This window comes from Crocodylus siamensis, chromosome 7, assembly GCF_052110815.1.
Source record: "Crocodylus siamensis isolate JL-2025a chromosome 7, ASM5211081v1, whole genome shotgun sequence".
Lineage (NCBI taxonomy): Eukaryota > Metazoa > Chordata > Crocodylia > Crocodylidae > Crocodylus > Crocodylus siamensis.
This window is the reverse complement of record NC_143401.1, coordinates 69,846,159-69,861,583: the sequence shown is the minus strand read 5'-3', so window position 1 is coordinate 69,861,583 and position 15,425 is coordinate 69,846,159. Positions and strand designations below refer to the sequence as shown.

The following is a 15,425-nucleotide window of genomic DNA, read 5'->3' as shown; positions in this document are numbered from 1 at the left end:
TGTACAGGAAATAAGTCTGATTCAATACAGAGACTTCAGTTCTCCATTATTTCATTTTCTGAGCTGAGTACAGAAAAGTAGGAAGTGGCAAAGGCTGGCTGTTTGCACTTAAACTGATAATGTACAATGTGCATATATGTTCTGTATTGACTCTTCAGGGAAAACAGTACTGCTGCTTTCCACTCACCTCTTCCATTCCCATACAACAGGGTACAAGTTCACCAGTGGGCTAAGAAGGTACAGCTCTATTTAAACTGTCCTCACTTTCACAAGTAGTGAATTTGGCTCCAGGACCTAGCCTAGGAACAAATGTTGCATTTCTCCCTGGACAAGTTTTGCCTGTGTTTGTTCTTGAATGGACACATCTCAATATTGGTATGTACACACAGCACCTTTCTAATCAGGGTTTAGAGACCAGCTGAATGCACTACCACTTTTCTGCCATTGACTGTATGATGCAATCCTGAGATAACCGCTTGGATGCATTTTACAATGCCCTAGAATAAACTATTAACCTTTTTAAGTTACTAGACTTTGTTCCTGGACAAGGGTCATGGATATCTGAATGATTGCACTTTGTCCCAGGATAAAATGGTTTATCCTGTGACAAATGTAATATGTGTAGCCTTAGGTACTCATAAGCAACAACACGCAGTTTCTAGTACTGTGGGTTGCTAGGTGTGGTCTAAAGGTCTATGTATATAGGACTGTGTACATAGGGAAGCTAGCCAAGTTAACTGAAGATGTGACTGTAATATACAATAAACTGATGGGTGGGTGCTCTTATTTAGAAGTAAAACAGCCATTTTGTGATGCAAGGGCAAGTGAATTAAGGGAACTTAATATACTTTGGTTAATGTGTTTTAAATACACATATTCCATTTATTTGACTTAACTTTAACTTTAGGTAGACATATCTAAATTGCCCTAATTCAGTGGTATTTAACTTTTTTGCCCTGTGGGCCAGGTGGCAGTGCCAGGTCCATCCATGATCCTGATCCCCCTCCACTGGGAAGAGGTGGCATGTCCCAGTCTCAATCTGGCCGTGCAAGGTGTAGGAACTTGGCAGCAGTAGCATTAATTGCTACTGCTCCCCCCCCACCAAATTCCTGACATGTCTGGTGCCCTGTGGGCTGGATGCTATGTGTCTGTGGGCCTCATGTAGTCAGTGGGCTAGAGATTGGGTGCCCAAACCCTAAATTACTACTTTCAAACTTATTATGCATACCGTTTCTCTAGTTCCTTTTCCTTTACTACCATAAAGCCTTATTGAAATAATACATCTTGGTTCTTCTACTATGTCCATGTGTCACGCTTCTGATCAGCAGGCTCCAAAATTCTTTCTACTGAGTAGACATCTTCCACTTTTAATCCTTGCCCCAAGAGTCTTATTACATATCTGCACTTAACTACATCTGACAGCTATTAGCCTGAATACTTAACTAATCTAAATTCTTTTGTACAAAGTGTGACTGCATTGTTCCTCCTAATTTAGCATAATTTGCAAACTTGGAAGCCTTCCTTTCAACACCACAATCCAAATGTCATCAAAAAATGATTAAAAGTTTTCCCTATGTCACCTCACTGATACATTCCTTCCAGACTGAAAAGAACTTATATGTATTTTCTCATCAACTAGGCTCCTTTTAAATATGTTGTGCGATCTTTTTACAGCTTCCACCCTTAACAGGAAACAAGAATGTTTGTGTTTCATGTAATTTTGGAACCAATCCTACAAGGCAATTAAGCAAGTGTGCAACTTTAACACATGAGTAGTTCCATTGGCTTAAATAATATTTACAAGCTCAAAATTATGCATGTGCTGAAGTACCTTGTGGAATCAGGCACTCTATTAATTAGCAACTATTAAAATTCAATTACAAAATGTAAAGATGTGTATAGGACTACAGTAGCCTCCCATGAGCGAAATGCAGAATTGTAGTACAGTATTACAGTAAAATAATATGGTCTTTACAGGTAGCTGATCAACTGTATGAAAGTGTCAGAAAAAGTAATTTGTACATCAATTTATAAAAATGTATATAGATATACAGGGTAAACTGTCAAAAGTGATTAGTAATTTTGAGATGCATAGAGCTAGTGTGCAGCATTTCTGAAAACTGGTCCTGCAAGTTGAATCCCCAAAATAAAGTACACAAAGCTGCTAGTTTTTTGACAATAAAATGTTTGAAGCATTCCATTTTGGTAACAATACTTTTAGACTATTCAAATAATTAGTCTTCCCATTCTTTGGCATTTCTTAAACTGTTCTTTCTAAATATCCAGTTCTACTTCTGTATAAATATGATTGAGTCTTTATCCAAAAGCAGCAATAAAATGACTTTGTTTGGAAAAGTAACGGGTTTGTCATAGGTAGATCTTGCCTGACCAATCTCATCTCCTTCTATGACCAGGTAACACATCACCTGGACAAGGGAGAAGAGATTGATATCATATATCTGGACTTTAAAAAGGCCTTTGATCTTGTGTCCCATGACCTCCTCATGGAAAAACTGGCCAATGGTGGCTGCGGCTACACCATAGTCCAATGGCTGGGAAACTGGCTCCAAGGTCGGACCCAGAGAGCAGTGGTTGATGGTAGCAAATCATTATGGTGCTCCGTGACCAGTGGTGTCCCCCAAGGCTCTGTCTTTGGACTGGTTTTCTTTAACATCTTTATCAATGATGTGGACACTGGTGTCAGAAGTGTACTGGCTAAGTTCACTGGTGACACTAAACTTTGGGGCATAGTGTTCACATCTGAGGACAGGCTAATAATCCAGGCTAACTTGGATGAACTTAGTAGGTGGGCAGATACAAACCTGATGATGTTCAGTACCAATAAATCTAAGGTACTCCACCTCGGGGGGAAAAAACCCACAGCATACTTATAGGCTTGGCAGTGCTACACTTGTTAGCACCACTGCTGAAAAAGACTTTGGGGTCATGATTAACATGAGCCACCAATGCAATGTCACAGCTGGCAAAGCAAACAATACTCTAGCTTGCATCCATAGATGCTTCTCAAGTAAATCTCAGGATGTCATCCTCCCGCTGTACTTGGCCTTGGTAAGGCCACAGCTGGAGTACTGCATCCAATTCTGGGCTCAGTGATTCAAGAAGGATGTCGAGAAGCTTGAGAGAATCCAGAGGAGAGCCACACGTATGATCAGAGGGAAAGAGAGTAGACCTTATGAAGAGAGGCTAAGAGCCACGGGATTCTTCAGCCTGGAAAACCACAGACTCAAGGGGAAACCTGGTGGCTGCTTAAAAGTACATAAAGGGTGTACATCAGGATCTGGGAGAATGTCTGTTCACCAGAGCATCCCGAGGAAAAACAAGGACCAACGGTCATAAACTCCTACAAGACCGTTTTGGGCTGGGCATAAGAAAAAATTTCTTTACTGTCCAAGCCCCCTGGACCTGGAATAGACTCCCTCTGGGAGTCACCTACTCTGGACTCATTCAAGAAATGTTTGGATGCTTATCTTGCTGGGATCCTTTGACCTTAGCTGACTTCCTGCCCCTAGGGCAGGGGACTGGACTTGATGATCTTCGAGGTCCCTTCCAGCCCTAACATCTATGAAATCTATAATTCCCCTAGCTAGATCCTAAAAACCATTGCCTTCTCCAAATGATGATGTAGCTATGCTGTGTGTGTTTGCCTTCTGCGTTTCTCTCTCTTTGAAAGAGCAGTGCTCTGGGGACAGAACCACAAGGTGATTAAATTTTAAAATCCCTTCATTTAAGTTGGCACCTAACCTTAGGGTGTCATTTCACCAAAAAAAGGAAGAAAGAGTTTTGTTTGATTTTTTTCCTGATGCAACAGAAAACTAATTGCTTTCAAATTCCTCTCCTATTCTTATGAAGTACTAAAGGCATACCACAGTATAGGGAATAGATTAACGATTACAGCACATTTGGAGGGTAGTACAAGAACTACCTAATGTGCTGTCTTTCACATAAACCAGCCATTCCCCCCACACAGAATCCCCTAACCCACAAGATGAACCAGATGCCAGTTTTATCAGTGTTTGCCACTGCTGGAAGTCAAGGAAGTAAGTATCACTAGGGGATGAAATGAGAGGAATAGGGAGGGTAGGTTTAGGGAAGGAGTTGTGGGGGGAGGGGAGGCTAAAAATAGCCCCTGGCTCCTCACCCAAACCCCCCACAGACCCTGAAAACACCCCTGATCTCACCAAACCCTCCCAGATTCCACCAACCCGCTTGTGGACCCCATGGATCCTACCTGCCTCCCCCCCCATCCCTCCCCATCACTTCTTCCTGCCCCTCCACCCACTGATGATGCTTGCTCCCCTCACCCCTGATCACTCCTGTTTATCCCCTTCCATCCTGCTTATCCCCTTCCATCCTGATCCCTCCACAAATCCCATATCCTCCCCATTCCATCAACCCCCGACTAGTCCTCTCATCCCAACTTACCTTAGACCAGGTGGCCAGTTTACATGTGATCTAACCTCCCTATAGCCCCCCAGAATGTCCACACTTAGCCTTCGCCAAAACATTTCCAACCAGCTCAACAACTTTCATCACAGCAGGGGCTGAGGTTATATTTTAGAAAAATGGATATTAGAAGATTCTGAAGGATAACAAAGAAAGAGTAAAGAAGACATGAAAATGGGGAGCAGAGAATGAGAGAAGCAAGAAAAAGAACACAAGTAGGTTGCAAGGGAAATAAGGATTTAAGGGAAAAATGAAAAGTTAGGGGAGAGTGAGGAACAGTACAGACTGTATAGCTAACCAAAATAGCATACCTGAACAAAGGTTTCACAAATAAATACATCAGCAAGTAAGAAACAAGAAACAAGTATCAAACAAAATTAGATATCAAAACAAGCTTAAATTCACACTCTTATAGTTAAATTATTACACTGAACACTTTTATAGCACCTAATATAAAATAAATTAAATAGGTAATTTTTTACCTATATTAAATAGGTGATTTTGAATCATTTACAGTTTGGCTTGGTATGAGGTGTTATCAATGACAACAGATGCAAACAAGAGCAGAAGTTTTGAAATCTGTGTTCTATTCCTGGCTCTGCAATCAATTTCTGAATAAAGCTGGACAAGCAACTAACAGTTCATCTGCAGACTCTACATAAAGTTCCGAGTTAAGCTTTTTTCATCTTTTAACCTTTCAGAGAAAAATAACACTCAAGTGTATGCAGCATGTTCTCCCAACACGTAAAGCCAACATTTCACACAGCAGCCTCAAAAAAGTCCATAATATTCCTATTAGATAAATATTACCAAAAAATAAACCAAACAAAAAATCCTTATACATAATATTTTTCTGTTCCCTAACTTCCAGCTCTCTTACTAAAGTGTTGTCACTATTGCACTTTTCCTCCAGTCATCTGGCCTAGACAATACATGAAACACTAAATTTAGAAGCGAAAAATACTCAAGCTACCTTTATTAATCATGAAGCAGCAGAAAGGACCCATCTCAGGCTCCCTTTTCCCTTTGCAGGTCACCTTCAATCTCAGTACCATGTTTTCCTCATCTATAAAGTGGAGATGATATTTTTCTATCTCCCAAGGGTGTTGTGAGGCTTAATTAATTAACATTTGCAGAGCACTTGATATTTCCATAACGCCATCTGAGGGTCGCACAAAATTGTTTTTACTATTCTGGTCTCCAGTTTTCTGCATCTGGATTACATATACTGTTTTCAGTACCAGGATCCATACCTTTTGGAAGATTCTTTGCGTGGCTGCCTCTATGGCAATAGGGCCCCTTGGTGTCAACAAAGTGCATACTGCCAGTTACACCCCTCCCCCCCCAGGAAGATTCCTTCTACAACGAGAGCTGTGCCCATACACCTAGCTGACATACCTATAACAGTAAATTCTAACATAGACTAAGGAATCAGAAAGCATCTGTGGCCATGCACCTTTGGGTGCTTTCCCCTTTAAAGGCTTGATCAGGCTGTGAAGCAGCCTGCAGGTAACAGCACAGCCAATCAGGTGGTCACATGACAGTCAGAAGGCTGTCTGATTGGAGCAGGGCTGAGCAGCCTCAGTGTAAGAGCAGTCCCTGAGGCACAGAGCTGGCAGTTGCTTATGGGATGCTGCCAAGGAAACATCACCCAGCTGGAGACCTGCTGCTCTCAGGAACATTCAACAGGTCAGAGTAAGAACTACAGGGAAGGAGGAGGTTCCTAGGGTCCCAGGGAGGTCCCAAGCCCTGAAGAAATGGCTGTTGGCCTAACGGGAGCTAGGCCAGCCTAGGGGAGGGGCTTAGAGAGTGTGGGCTTACTGAGGGACTAGGCAAGACCCTGATTAGATATGGCTGTGACTGAGGCCAGGGGCTCAGATGAGCCTAGTCTAGTAAAAGGGCTGCAAGGGTATAAGATTGCTGGGGCATCAGGCAGGCCAGTGTGAGAGGACTGCTTGATGGTGGGGCCCAGGGGGGACCCCTGCTGAGTAGGAAGATCAGCTGCTTCCAACCGATCCTTGGAATCTTGACTGCAAGGGAGCCAGGGCCAATAGGCTGAAGGGCATGGAAGTTCACCGCAAAGGGCAGGCCAGGAGAACTAGTGGCACCCCAACTGACCTAAAGGTGTGGCCAGGGCCTAAAGGAGGCTGAAGGTCCCCTTGATGGGGGGAATATCACTGCTGAAAGAGGACACGGAGGTCAGTGAGCAAGCAGGCTGGTATGAAGGAGGCTGAAGTTCAGCCACCAAATGGGAGATAGCTTATAAGGGGCCTGAAAGACTGAGCCAATGATTGAGATTTAGGGTATGAGATGGAGGCTGTGAGAGTACCCTAGGAAGAACATCCAGGAGCCCAGTGAGGGAGGTATAAGACCAGGGCAGGTAAGCCTGCATTAGTCTTGGGGAATGACTGTACCCTGTTGGGGTAGGATGGTGTGGTAGGGCTGCCTGTGGTGAGGGGTCCCCAGGAAATGCCACACCAGTGCTTCCCTAGTGAAAGGCAAGTATGGATTGCTAGAAAGCCTCGGCCCTCACTGCCTAATAGGTGACCCTGTGGAAGGGAAAGGCTAAGGGAGCACACCCTGACAGAAAAGCACCAGGCTTGGGTGACAGCACAAGGGCCAGGAGGGCCCAAGGCCCAATGCCTGATGAGTGAGGCATGAAGGAGGGTGAGGCCTAGTGGGAGGCCAAGTTTCATAGATTGTAAGGGCTGGAAGGGACCTTGCAAGATCATTGGATCCAGTCCTCCTGCAGTAGGCAGGAAAAACAACTGGGGTCATATGACCCCAGCAAGATGATCATCCAGTCTTCTCTTGAAGATGTCCAGGGTAGGTGATTGCACCACCTCTGGCGGGAGCTTATTCCACAACTGGGCCACTAACTGTGAAGAAGCTTTTCCTAGTGTTAAGCCTGATATAGTCTTCCAGGAATTTTTGGCCATTACTCCTAGATTTCCCTGAGGGTGCCTTGGTGAACAGTTGTTTGCCGAGCCCTTGGTGTACTCCCCTGATGTAGTGGTAAGCTGTACCAAGTCCCCTGTAAGCCTTTTTTTTTAGGCTGAAGAGTCCCAGGTCCCTCAGCCTTTCCTTGTATGATTTGCCTTCCAAGTCCCTGACCATACGGGTGGCTCTTCTCTGGACTCTCTCAAGTTTTACCATGTCTAGGGTGAAATGCAGTGCCCAGAACTGGAGGCAGTACTCCAGTCACACCACTGCCAAGTAAAGTTGAAGAATCATGTTCTTGGTTTTGCTTGATATGAATCAATTGATGCATGCCAGAGTATTGTTTGCCCTGATGGCTACAGCATCACATCGATGGTTCATATTCATACTATGGTCTATTATTACCCCTAGGCCCCTTTCAGTCGTAGTGCTAATCAGTTTGGCACTGCCAAGCCTGTAAGTATGTTGCTCTAATCATAGTTAGGGGTCCAGGTATGTCAGCAGACACCTGAGGAGGCCATAGGCCGAGTTTGGGGTCCAGGCCCATTGACAGACACCTGAGGCCTCAGTGAGGGGGTATGTGGCCAAGGTATGTCCAAGGATGCCTGAGGCCAAGTTTGGGCCAGAGGCCGACTGCAGCTCAACAATGTGTATTACGCCCTTGGCATCAGGCCATTAAATGGGCAGCCTTCTACATTTTATGTATGTTTTTTTCAATACATCAAGGCATGGCAGGAGAATCAGGGTGGGTTGCCCTAGAGAGGTGGACAGACTGACATTGTGACTGGCCACAAGAATGGCCCCCAGTCACAGTATCTACATGGTATTTCCTACCTAGGACCTCTCCCCACCGTCCCCTCTGCATCTTCTCAAATATATTTCTTTAGGTGTTATGAAAGGAAGGATCAAGTTCCAGAACTTCACAGGCATGTCCATACTATGTGAGGACTATACTAGAGGGCAGAGCAAGAAAGCACACTGCCTATACTCCACACATGCTATCCGCACTGGATGTCTTCATGAAGTGTTCGTACATGTCAATACACTCTTCCAAGAGAGTGAATTCACTGTCATGCTAAAGCAGCTATTCTGCAGCTCATAGTGAGTGTGAAGCCACACTTCACTGTGGTGGTGTCCCCTCCCTCATCCCTCACCTCCCCAAATCCTCAGTGTAGACATGCTTTAGGTGTGCAAAGTAGGAAAGATATTTTCTTTATAATCATGTGTAAAGATAGTGTAACTATAATTTGCTTATATAGAATCATTCTCCCCAGGGAAATAAACAGGGATGCTATAGGGCTATGTATTTCTCAATTTGTCATTGATAAAAGTTAAGGACCATGAAATTTAAAATTAAATATAGGTTAGGAAGGAAAGAGAGACTGGCTGATATTGAGAATTTCTGTTCTGTGGGAAATTCTGAAATTTCAAAAACAAATAAACAAAAAAAAAATCATACTCTATTCCCCCCTCGGAAAGAAAAATTCACATGGAAAATTTCCCAAGGAATGAGAAATCTAAAATGTTTGTATAAAAAAAAAAATACTTAACATTTGACCATTTCTAAATAAAACTGATTAGACTATTACTCAGTGGTGTAATAGTTACTCCTATTGATGTAACACTGTTGCCTTATGATAGGCATCTTCATTATAATTCATCTTTAAATTACTGTGTATGGAGACACTGGCTTTCTTCTCCCTAAAAGTGCCCTGGCTAGACAGCAAATAAGATGGGCCTGTACAGAAAAGAGACCTGGGGCCTCACATTGTGTTTTGTATTTAAATCCAATAAAAATAAATATTGAAAAGCTACCTCAGTTACTGACAACAGGGTATTGTCCTTATATTTTGTTCCCAGCCTCACCCTCAAATCTGTGTAACCTTATACAACTTACTATCTTTATATACTCCTTTCTCCATCTGTAAATGAGATTATTAGAGTTCTAAAGCATTTTAACATCAACAGATAAAAAGACAACAATAAGCATTCACTATCGTTATTAAATGCAGGCAAGAATGAGTCTTGCGAGGGGACATGTAGTGTGCAGCTATGCAGTTAAAGGTTGTATCATAGTATTAAAACCATGCACAATGGATTTTGTTGGCAAGCTTGAAAAAAAATCCAGAAATACCAAGTGTTACTTAGTTTCACAATCTTAACATCTGCCTTTTGTAAAAAGAAAAAAAAAAATTTCTGAAAGAGGTAACAAATCTGAGAACCTACATCGTGCTTTATATAGTTATTCTCCCAACATCCCTGTGAAGCAAGTAAGAATGATTATCCCTATTTTAAAATAAGGAGCAAACACTAGAAACACCTGAATCACATTCCTAATCTCATATATCTTCATCTATACCACAAAAACACAAACCAATCTGTCTAAGTGAGCAGATTAAAGGAATACATTTTGCTCCTAGAATGTGTCAGTAGTTCTGAATGTTAATCAGTAATTTAGGATACTAGATGAGGTATTTTTAAAAAGTAGTGTACACTGAACACTGGAAAAAACTATTTTTCTCACATTGTTTTTTGGAAAAATTGCTTTTGCTGCGTTTCCTTCTAGTGCAAGCCAGCAGTAAGCCAAATATCTCCCACTGGGCAAAATAAAACCACGTTAGAAGTTTGTATATTCCTATTGGCTTTCACTTGATTAAAGGAAGCTGCTCCATTACAGAAGCAAAATAGAACTATTCCTTGGAGTATTGAATTACAATTTTCTGTGTGTCACTATACAAGGACTGGAAAAAATAACGATGCAATACTCTTTTTTCTGAATACCTGCTCATCAAGACCAGATTTATTGATACTTTGATTAAATTTGAATGACCTACACTTCATCTAACAGAGTTTCAGATTAAAAGCAGTTCTAGAAAACCTGAGCAACAATCTCTCTTATCCCAACTCTTTTCCCTCCAGAAAAATTTATATTTTTGAACATTTTCTTTTGTAGCACTGACCTACTGTTTGAACTATCAATGCAGAAGAATAAAGCAAGTCAACATCAGAAGGTAGCCAGCAGAGGTTTTAAAAAAACAACCAAACAAACATATTCTACTTCTGTAATTTGATTAAAGGATAGAGAGGGAAGGAAGCTGGAAACAATGAAAATATTCAGCCATTTGGTCTGTTACACTGTCTTCTGCAGTATGCTGTACAGACCTGGATCTCACTAAGATCCAGAAACTTACAGCTAACATAAGGATGCAGTAGAGTATGAAAAAAAAGAAGAGGCTTATTATTTTCATTCTCCAGTGCACATGTCAGAGTTTGAACTTAAAAACCCCTAGAAGGGCACAGGAGTCCACACATTGCAGGGATTTTTCAGTAATGTAGTATCCAGGGGAAAAATTATTACAGCCTTGAAGTCACTGATGCACAGGTTACCAAAACTATTGCTATGGAGGGAGACTTAGCTTTTAATTATGTGGTGCAAAATTACAGCAGTAAAAATGGAATTCTGTAAATGCAGTAAACAGACAAGCGACTAAATTATTTATTCACTGCATTCTACTCTACCTTTGTGGACTCCAAAAGGTAGAAGCAGAATAAGGTCTTGCTGAGACTTTAATAAAAGGAGCTCCATCTTTCAGGGTGCCAAAAATTTTGGCCTGATCTAAAGAAGAACCTAAACACATGCTTAGCTTTAAGTATGGAAAGTAGTCCCACTGTGTCTAAAGAGAATCTTTTCTTCAACATCAAAAAGCATTAGCCAGATGAGCAGCAGCCTTCCCAGAGTTTAAGGTTGCAAAGGAGTTTTTATCTAAACAAAGCTTCAGTTCCTACAATATTATTTATAAACAAAGTTATTCTGGCCTAAAAGTTAATCTAGGACAGAGTCAGAATATCTGATAAACTGGGACAGTCAGACAAAAGTCCCCAATGCAAAACCCTCTAAAACAGAACCCAACAAAATTTATTCTTCTTCTTCCTACAAGAATGAAACAAGAGGACAGAGACATAGAACTCAGATTACAATTTTTCTGATAAAAGTAATAAGTCTGTAGTAAAAGAAAATAAAAAGCAGTAACTTAACTTGGTAAACATTTTTGTTAATTTTGAAAAAGGGCACTTTTTTTATTTGTTTCTGGTGGGGTTTGTCAAGGGTTTTTAATTGAAAGCTGAATTTTCAAAATCAAAATTTAAGAACAGTGCTGAGCTCTACTTTTATATTAATTTCTGATGCAGTTAATTGATTATACTTCAGTTAAAATAATAATAATTTATACCAGAATAGATCATCTACTCAGGTGGAACATTATGACAGACACTTCCTTGTTTCCTTTAGTTAATCTGTAGACCTTTAACTTGAAGAGGTAAACCTAGAACTGTTGAGTAAGCACTAGAAGGAGAGGGGGAAGGAGATGTGTCACTGGAAAATTGGAAAAAAAGGAGAATATTTCCACTGAAATATGTTACAAATAACATGCCCGATTTATCTTAACTCATCATTGACTCCAAGATGAACATGGGCCAGCAGTGTGGGGAGGCAGTCAGGAAGGCCAACCGTACCTTGTCCTTGGCATGCATCCACAGATGCATCTCAAGCAGGTCCAAGGAGGTGATCCTCCCCCCCTGTGCAGTGCTGGTCAGGCCGCAGCTGGAGTACTGCATCCAGTTCTGGGCGCCACACTTCAAGAGGGATGTGGACAGCATGGAGAGGGTCCAGAGGAGGGCCACTCGCATGATCAGGGGGCAGCAGGGCAGACCCTACAAGGAGAGGCTAAGGGACCTGAACCTGTTCAGTCTCCAAAAGAGAAGGCTGAGGGGGAATCTAGTGGCCTGTTATAAACTAGTCGGGGGGATCAGCAGGCATTGGGGGAGTCACTGTTCCCCCGAGCACCGCCAGGAGTGACCAGGAATAACGGTCACAAGCTGGTGGAGGGTAGATTTAGGCTGGATATCAGGAGGCGCTACTTCACGGTCAGGGCGGCTAGGATCTGGAACCAGCTTCCAAGAGAAGTGGTGCAGGCTCCTACCCTGGGGGGTTTTAAGAAGAGGCTAGATGAACACCTTGCTGGGGTTGTTTGACCCCAGTACTCTTTCCTGCCATGGCAGGGGGTTGGACTAGATGATCTACTCAGGTCCCTTCTGACCCTTGAAACTATGAAACTATAAGCTCAGATCCTGAAAAAGATCTTTAAAGCTAAAGCTTCCCTTGGTTCCTCCAGACCCAAAAGGAAATAGTTTTGGCTGCATTTTTAAAGTTTGAGAAAACTATTTACATCTCCTTCACTTTTTAAGGTGAAAAAGTATTATGTCTAGTTTTGGGCACCGCACTTCAAGAGGGATGCGAAAAATCTTGAGAGGGTCCAGAGGAGGGCTACTCATAAGGTTATAGGCTTGCAGGCAAGGCCCTACGAGGACAGACTGAGGGACCTAGATCTCTTCAGCCTTCTCAAGAGAAGGCTGAGAGGTGATCTTGCGACTGCCTATATATTCATCATGGGAGGGCAGCAGGGAATAGAAGATTCTTTATTTACTAGGGCACCACCTGGAGTAACTAGGAACAATGGCCACAAATTGACGGAGAACAGATTTAGGTAGGACATAAGAAAGAACTTCTTCACAATAAGGGTTGCCAGAAGCTGAAATGGGCTTCCAAGGGAGGTGGTGCTCTCCCCTACTTTGGGGGTCTTCAAGGAGACTGGACAAGCATCTAGCTAGGGTTGTCTGACCCCAGTGCGCTTTTCTGTCCACAGCAGGGGGTCAGACTTGATGACCTACTGAGGTCCCTTCCATCGCTAACATCTATAAATCTTTGACTTGACATCTGAAGGTAGTAAGATAAATAAATCCCACCTCTTCCAAATGTAATGGGTAGCTAGAACATCATAAAAATACTCTCCTGGCATAATTTGGTGGTAGGAAATGAAGAGAAAAACTAAGCAACTGAAAAACAGTCTGACAGATAATGCTCTGTAGGCTTTTGTAAAATTGTAGTAGGCCCCAGTGATTCTCCACTCCCTTTGTAATACCAGAGAGGGGGAGGTAGTTCTATTCGTCTGGAGTTAAGCAGAAGGCAGGGCAGGATGGCATCTTGACTACCCCATTTAGAGACATGAGTTTTCATAGGCTTTTGTCAGATACTATGACTGGACTTGCAGAGAATATGGGTACTAAACAGAAAGAAATAAAAAGTCATTTAAATACAAAGGATAGGGAAAAGGAAGGGAGCACTACTGACAAAGGTACAGGTGGGTTGAAAAGATCAAATGGGATAAACAAAGCAGTTAACCATTTAAGGGACACAGGCACTATAAAAGCTAGTTGGGGTATATTGGTTACAAAAAAAAAAAAAGAACATACTCTCCCTTTCTAGCTTGACTAAATGCCTAGCAGAAATGGTTGGACCTGTCTAAAACTAACTGCAAGATTAACAAAAATTGTATAAACCTCCAGTTTCTGGGGGTCATTGTACCTTATATTTTATGACACTTTTGTCCCATCCTATCCAGTCCACAAAGGCAGGAGAGGATGTGTCCCAGGTATACATCATGTTCCAATTATAACTGCATTTAAAAACAAGGCTGTTCGTCAAAGATGAAGAGGAAAGAGAAAAAATAGCTAATTTCTTAATTAAGTTTAAATTATGAGAAGTTTCGAAAATCAAGATAAAGGTCAAAGTTAACTGTTATACACCATTTGTAATATTCAGAATGAAGCAACTAACTATCTACCAATATTCTTCCCAAATTATGCTTGTATCTGCCTTCTAGAGAGGGCTTCATGCAGAGAAGCAAAAGTCCTTTTTGTTTTGTTTTTCTTTTTTGATGCAGAGCACCACCTAAAGGATATGAACTGTGAGTTCATGGACCTACATCAGTAGTACAATTTATTTGTACAGAGATTAAATAGATTTAGAAAAAAAGTTCAAAGACAGCAAGATGAAACCTCCAGAAAACCCATCAGGAGGAAAATAAAAAATCACATATGCAAGAAAACTGTGGATCCCCTCATTTTAAGATTTCACTGCATATTGCAATATTTGGAAAAAGTAAACTTTTCATTATTATGAAGTACAGCTGTCCAGTTGGAAACAGATGCACTGGTGATCTGACAATTCAACCATGTATAGTCCTGTCTCCAGCTGAGCAATAAAAGAAATACTGAGCCAGTTTTCCTGATGAAGAAAGTAGTCTGACCATAAAACAAGCTTAAAGACTAGACTGAGTTTTATTCAGTGTACAAGTGATCCTGTTACAAAGAGAAGTAATAATATAGGTACTTTCATGACACTTTCTTTGCTGCTGACATGGCAGAAAAATGGCCCTGACCAAGGGGAAGGATGGGGAAGTTATTGCACCAATTTTTATCAGCATTTTTAGTCATTTAAAAGAGACTCCATTTGGAAAGAGTGTAAGCTAGAGCCCTGAGACTGTTCCAGCAAGGTATAGGCGACTGGTCCTGCAGTCACACAAGCATCAGGGAGTTTTCAATTAAATTTTATGCCACTGTTGTACCCACACATCCTAATTCACAATCTGTGCAGTTCACCTCACCCAAAGGGCCAAAACATTAGCTAACCCCTTTGCACTGTTAAACGATCTCAAAGGCCGTGTCTAGATGGGTGCAGCCATGCAGTATGTGCATATACTGCACATTCAGGTGTTTTCCAGTCTGCAAGGTAGCAATGCAGGGGTGTGTGGTGGAGGGGGAAGTTGACCCCAAGAGATCCCTCAGCTGCCTGCCAACCCCAACCCACAGAATCACCGCTGCTGCAGCCCCGGGGAGGCCCCCAGGACTCCAGGTAAGGCTGCTAGGACCAGTCCAGTGCTCTCCTATCCCACCCAGTGCCTCTCCTACCTCACCCAGGGTAATTTGCCACATTCCAGAGGGCGCGTGGCACAGGCATTCCCTAGGGATAACTAACAGCAGCAAAGGCGTCCCACTGCTAGTTGTCCCTGGGGAAATAAATGCCCATGCTTATGTGGACACAACCAAAGAGGTCAAAGCATTTACTCTCACCAAGCCAAGTTATTTTTCCCCTTAAAAGAAAGGAAAGAGAATGAACATTACAT

General features: G+C 42.2%; 1 protein-coding gene across 3 annotated transcripts in view; it reads right to left on the bottom strand.

Annotated features, from left to right (window-relative positions):
* Positions 1–15,425, bottom strand: part of LOC149859956 (heparan sulfate glucosamine 3-O-sulfotransferase 1-like) — a 121,470-nt gene that overhangs the window by 96,691 nt on the left and 9,354 nt on the right. The window lies entirely within an intron of this gene.